Genomic DNA, 7,355 nt, shown 5'->3' with positions numbered 1-7,355 from the left:
GGAGGAAGCAGTTTCTGATCCTACCGTTGTTACGGGTACGTTCCTCCTTGACAACTCTTATGCATGCATTCTCTTCGATTCTGGTGCGGAAAGGAGTTTTGTTAGTCATACATTCAAACATCTAATCAAATGTAAATCCCACCCTATAACCGAAACATTTACCGTCGATATGGCTAACGGAAAGAAGGAGAGCACTAACGACATATTCATAGGCTGTACTCTTACCCTAGACAATTATTCTTTTTCTATCAATCTTATGCCTGTGTCCATCAAGAGTTTCGACGTCATTATCGGCATGGACTGGCTAAGCTCCAATCGTGCTGATATTCTTTGCTTCGAGAAGGCTATCCGTCTCAATCTTCCCTCTGGCGAAGCTCTCATGATTTACGGAGATAAGCCTAGCTCTAACCTCTGTATCATTTCATACATCAAAGCTCGGAAGTATCTGCGAAAGCAGTGCCATGCATTTCTAGCTCACATTTTAGACGTGACGCAAAAAGTTAAAGACCTCGAGAGTCTTCCCGAAGTCTGCAACTTCCCTGACGTCTTCCCTGAAGATCTCCCAGGAATCCCTCCCGAACGCCAAGTCGAGTTTCGTATTGACTTGATCCCCGGAGCTACTCCCGTAGCTAAGTCTCCTTACCGCTTAGCGCCAACGGAAATGCAAGAATTATCCAGTCAGCTCAATGAGCTGATCAGCAAAGGATTCATAAGGCCGAGTTCCTCACCCTGGGGAGCTCCAATCTTATTCGTGAAAAAGAAAGATGGATCCTTTCGGATGTGCATTGACTACCGAGAGTTGAATAAGCTGACTATCAAGAACCGATATCCCTTACCCAGAATCGACGATCTTTTCGACCAACTTCAGGGAGCCAGTTATTTCTCAAAGATCAATCTGAGATCAGGGTACCATCAGTTGCGAGTTCATGAGAATGATGTGCCCAAAACAGCATTCCGAACTCGCTATGGACATTATGAGTTTGTAGTAATGCCCTTTGGTCTAACCAACGCACCGGCAGTATTCATGGACCTGATGAATCGGGTGTGCCGCCCTTTCTTAGACAAGTTCGTGATTATGTTCATCGATGATATACTTGTCTATTCGCGGAGCGAGAATGATCATAAATAGCACTTAAGGCAGGTGTTCGAAACATTAAGGGCAGAAAAGCTATACGCGAAATTCTCGAAGTGCGAATTCTGGATCAGGAAGGTGAATTTCCTTGGACACGTGATTAGCAAGGAAGGAATACATGTGGACCCTTCCAAGATTAAGGCGATTGAGAACTGGTCTGCACCGAAGACACCCACAGAAATACGGCAATTCTTGGGTCTCGCGGGCTATTATCGCAGGTTCATCCAGAACTTCTCCGAAATCGCTAAGCCCTTAACTACCCTGACGCAAAAAGGGGTAACATTTAGTTGGGGAGTCAAGCAAGACACTGCGTTTCAAACATTGAAGCAGGCCCTATGCAGCGCACCTATCTTGTCCCTGCCCGAAGGGACAGAAGACTTCGTTGTCTACTGTGATGCATCCAATCAGGGCCTAGGGTGTGTGCTCATGCAGAGAGGAAAGGTCATCGCCTATGCCTCGAGGAAGTTGAAAACACACGAAGTCAATTACACAACTCACGATTTAGAGTTGCGAGCAGTGGTCTTTGCGTTAAAGATCTGGAGACACTATCTCTATGGAACCAAGTGCACTATCTTCACCGACCATAAGAGCTTGCAACATATCTTCAATCAAAAGGAGTTAAACATGAGACAACGGCGATGGGTAGAATTACTCAGTGACTACGAATGCGAAATTCGCTATCATCCCGGGAAGGCCAATGTGGTAGCAGATGCCCTCAGTCGAAAGGAGTATTCAGGACGTAAGGTGAAGGCACTAACAATGACCATCCATTCCCATTTAACCGCGCAAATCAGAGAGGCTCAGCTGGAAGCCTTAAAACCCGAGAACATGGCAAGTGAGTCACTGCGAGGAATGGACAAGAACTTGGAGGTCAAAGGAGACGGAGTGTACTATTTCATGAACCGGATCTGGACCCCAAAGTTCGGCGGGTACAGAGAGGTTGTCATGAATGAGGCTCACAAGACGAAATACTCCGTTCATCCAGGTTCGGACAAGATGGACTTGGATCTCAAACAGCTCTATTGGTGGCCAAACATGAAAGCAGAGATCGCTAACTTCGTGGGCAAGTGCCTGACTTGCGCCAAGGTGAAGGTCGAATATCAGAAGCCCTCAGGTCTACTTCAACAACCGGAAATACCTGAGTGGAAGTGGGAAAGGATAACCATGGATTTTATCACCAAGTTACCCAGATCTCCGAGTGGGCACGATGCCATCTGGGTGATTGTCGATCGATTAACGAAGTCCGCCCACTTCCTGCCCATCAAAGAAAACTTCAAGATGGAGAGACTCACCCGAATATACATTCAAGAGATAGTTCGCCTTCATGGTGTACCTGCATCCATTATCTCCGATCGAGATAGCAGGTTTACATCGAGGTTCTGGCAGTCTCTATAGAAGGCTCTTGGAACTAAATTGGATATGAGCACGGCTTATCATCTGCAGACTGATGGACAGAGTGAGAGAACAATTCAGACATTGGAAGATATGTTGAGAGCCTGCGTCATCGATTTCGGCGCGTCATGGGACACTCATCTTCCTTTGGTTGAATTTTCCTACAACAACAGCTACCATATCAGCATCAAGGCTGCGCCATTTGAAGCCCTCTATGGCCGTAAGTGCAGATCCCCTCTGTGCTGGGCTGAGGTGGGTGACATGCAGCTAGCCAGGGGTCAAGCCCCCGACAGCACTCTCACTGGTCCTAAAATTATCCGAGAAACAACCGAAAAGATTGTGCAAATCCGAGAACGACTGAAAGCCTCTCGAGATAGACAAAAGAGCTACGCCGATAAGAGAAGAAAACCCTTGGAATTCCAGGATGGTGATCGCGTCCTTCTAAAGGTCTCACCCTGGAAAGGCATGATACGTTTTGGGAAACGTGGAAAGCAAAACCCAAGGTACATTGGACCGTTCGAAATCCTTGCTAGGATCGGTCCCGTGACATACAAACTTCAGTTACCCCGAGAGCTCAGCAACATCCATCCTGTCTTCCACGTGTCGAACCTAAAGAAGTGTCTGTCCGATGAGACACTTGTGATGCCTCTCGACGAGATTGAAATCAACGAGAACCTCAACTTCGTGGAAGAACCTGTCGAAATCATGGATCGGGAAGACAAACGAACGAAACAAAGTCGCATCCCGATAGTGAAGGTTCGCTGGAATGCCAAGCGGGGACCTGAATTCACTTGGGAGCGCGAAGATCAGATGAAACAGAAGTATCTGCATCTTTTCCCTAATCCATGACTTGTGTTCTGCGTTCAAATTTCGGGACGAAATTCCCTCTAACGGGGGGATGATGTGACAACCCGAAACTTTGTCCGTTTCCGTTAGGCGAGTTTCGTTAATAAAATTTCGAATTTGTTAACTTTTCCGTCAAACTTTTGGTTTAGAAAATAATCTAGTTATATTCAATTAAATTATTTACGAGTTGGAACCAAAAATCGCGCAGAAACCCGAATATATCGAAAAAAATCAAACATTTGTGGTCTAAATGAGATTGCGACCGTAAACGTGTTTACGGCCGTAAACCCGTTTACGACTGTAAACCCGTTTACGGTCAGCATAAAGTGGACCCCCACAACGCCCCTATAAATACGATACCCCCATCTTCATTAGAACATTTCTGGCCAAAAACTCTCTCCTTCTCTCTCTAAGAATCTTAACCGTAAACACTCAAAGCGCCTTCAAACTTCGGAAAACATCGAGAAACCACGTTTGGAGTCGCTTGGAAGCGCCTGGAAACGATTATCTCTTCGAAACCAGCAAGCATAACCATTTTCTTGAGTTTACGGTCCACCTTCAGAAACCGTAAACTCTGTTCTTGAGTTTACGGTCCGAGCCTTCAGAAACCGTAAACTCTGTTCTTGAGTTTACGGTCCGAGTCTTCAAGAACCGTAAACTCTGTTCTTGAGTTTACGGCCGTAAACTCACCAATCATTCAGAAACCGTAAACCACTCTTCGACCGTAAACACCTTTTTAGTGGTGTTTTGACTGAAAACTCACCTTCTTCGATTCGATCAAGTCCCGGTAACATTCCTCAACCGATTTCAAGTGTACCTCTAACACGTTATCTAACGAAATCGCTAATTTAGATACATATACGTATTTATTTGAGATTAGGATTCCGTTAAGTGTCGCGTGCAACAACTCGAGGATCTTTATTTCAGTCAACAATTTCACAACAAGAACGGTGAGTTCATACCCCTACATTTTTCCGTGTTTTTAATGTTTTTAGGGGGGGAATCCAAGCTAAACATAAATGTTTTCAAAAACTTATGCAAATCTCATACATTAAATCCCTTTTGTATTACGCTGAGCATAAGGGACGTTTTCATTAAAATTTGCATAGTTTCTCGGACACGCTATTCACTACATTATGCATGCAAACTATAATCGGTATAGTTTGGGATTTTTCAAAAAATATAACAAGTACAGAAACTTTCACTGTTAAACATATGCACTGAGTCAGAAATAGTTTACAGTTACATCACCACTTTATCATGGTTTTCATAACTATAATTATCATTATATACAGTATACATACGGATTTTCACTACGGTAGAACTCTACTACACTACATGTAAACTAGATTGTATGATATTGTGAGGCGCTACTTCACTACTGTACCCTTAGGTGTACAGGGATAAATCCTACCACTGTATAACCAGAGTCTCCTGGAGGGAGAGCGCTACTTCACATCTGGACTGCTAGCTACAGTTAGGCGGGCACGCCTGAGATGTACAAATGTCATTTAACTCGACGCCTGAAGAACGTTGGAAAGGTCTCTAGTCATATCAAGCATGGTTATACGACTCACATTATGTATAAATCACCTTTAGTTTACAACTTAACCCTCTTCAACAGTTCTATTTTTATTAAATAGAACTAACACACACTACGTATACTGGCTGAAGTCAGGGTTTTCAAACAGAACCGATTATGCATTTGTTTCACACATAAATACCTATACTTCATGATTAGCTCTAGCTAGTCATAAGAGGTAGTATTTTCGCATATCACTACTGTTTTCAGTAACGAACATTCATGGTTTTATACGAAATCGATAACGCTACCCTTTTCACTAAAGAAAATATCGGATTTTCCTGGAAACATACAGATACTCATGGTTTATTACAGAACTGATAACACTACATTTTCACTAAGGAAAATATCTTATTTTCTTGAAAGTATACAAACCTTTTCCGAACTCATCAACGATTTTCACTACAAACTACTGCTTATGAACTCACCAGCGTTATGCTGATATTTTCAAACTGCTTGTATTCTCAGGAAATCAGTAGACAGGTACTTGCTGGATTTTGAGGAACTGAAGCATTAAGAGTTTTTAAGTTTTTAAGTTTTTACTATACAAAGCTATTGGATGTAATTCAAACAAAGTTTCAGACAAGTTTCAGAATTTATGTAAACATTTCTACTTAAGTATTCACTGTAATGGTTGTGTTGCTATGATTGCTATTATTCATTAATTGTGATGCTATACATGACGTCCTCCGCCTCGGAACGTTTCCGCCATCGGTTTCGGGGTGTGACAGCAAGGTCGCAACCTCTTTGGCAAGTGCGACATGTTGCATGATGGGGTGTGCATGGCGGGTAGTTCGGGCTGCTTTAAGTGCGGCCGAACTGGGCATGTGAGTAGGGATTGTACTACTGCTTCTACCACCACTACCACCACAGTATCTGATCTGATTTGCTTCCAGTGCAATCAGAGGGGCCACAAGAGGTCCCAGTATCCGGGTTTGGCAGCAGCAGGGAAGGTGGCGACACTCGCTCCTGCTACATTGAGGATTACCGATGGTCGCCAGGGCCGGGGGGATGCGCCAGTGGTGAAGAGCAGAGCCTTCCAGTTGACATCAGAGGAGGCACGAGCAGCTGCCGACGTGGTGACGGGTATCTATCTTCTCCTTATCTCTTTATTTGTTTTGATTATTGCTTATGTTTATGTGTTTGTTATAGGATCGTTCTTAGTGAACGATATATTAGCCTTGGTACTGTTTGATTCGGGTGTCACCCGATCTTTTGTGTCGCTCGCGCTCAGCAAGTCATTCACAAGGGCTCCTGGAGAGCTAGATATCCCGCTTGATGTGGAGATAGTAGACGATAGGACCGTCAAGGTTGCGAGAGTTCACCGAGGATGTACACTACAGTTATTTGATGAGCAGTTTTCTGTGGATCTAGTCCCTATTCCTCTGCAAGGGAATAAAGTTATAGTGGGTATGGATTGGTTGACCCCCAATGGGGCAGTGCTTGACTGCGAGCAGCAGCTAGTGAGGATTCAGACTCCTAGTGGTGGAGGGTTAGTGATTCAGGGCGAGAGGCCGCAGGGTGGATTGACTCTATGCTCCGTAGTGAGAGCGAGGCGCTACCTTCAGCAGGGCTGCGCATGTTATGTCTGTTGGATTAATGTCTAAGTCCATAACTATAATTGGTAAGACTTGACCCGACCCGGCATGGTCCATTTGGGTTGCATGGCATCGGGACAATTGGATAGACAAGATGAGGAAAAAGGATACTAGTGATTTATATTAATATATAATCATATTATTTAATTAGTATTGATAAAGAATTAATTTATAATTAATTAAGTGATCAAAAGGAACTAATTAAATATGGACTCTAAGATATATGTGTGTGATGGGCCAAGTTCATTTAGGTTGGGCTAAGCTTTCATGGATAGTCCATGGAGTGTTTAACCCATGGATCATATGAAATGAAAGGTCATGGGTATTTGGGTTTAACCCTAATCTCCACACTATATAAAGATGTCCTTGGTTGGTGAAATGGGCACTAGTGTGGGTACACAAAAGGGCAAGGCCGATTTCACTAGAGAGAACCAAAGTATCCTTATTCTCAAGGTTATTCAAGTGTTCATGGTGTTGTGTGAACCATTTGAGGTGTCACACTTGGGGCACTAGGCACTCAAGCTTCATGAAGACAAGTTACATCAAAAAAAGGTATGTATTCTATCTATTTTATTACCTAAGTATATGATATTTGTATGCTAGTATAGGGTAATATCTTGGAAACTTCATACTTGCATGTATAATAGAGAAAACATAGATCCAAGGTATTTAGGGTTGTATGTGCACCATAGAATGTTGTAGTATACTAAAACCCAACAGTGGTATCAGAGCCATGGGTTGTTTTTTGTTATATTCATGCAAATGTTTGATTTTCAAAGTTGAAAAAAAATGGAAAAAAAAACAT

Source organism: Lactuca virosa, chromosome 8 (assembly GCF_052849685.1).
Source record: "Lactuca virosa cultivar CGN04683 chromosome 8, Lactuca_virosa_CGN04683_v6, whole genome shotgun sequence".
NCBI classification, from domain to species: domain Eukaryota; kingdom Viridiplantae; phylum Streptophyta; class Magnoliopsida; order Asterales; family Asteraceae; genus Lactuca; species Lactuca virosa.
This window is presented reverse-complemented; position numbering follows the sequence as displayed.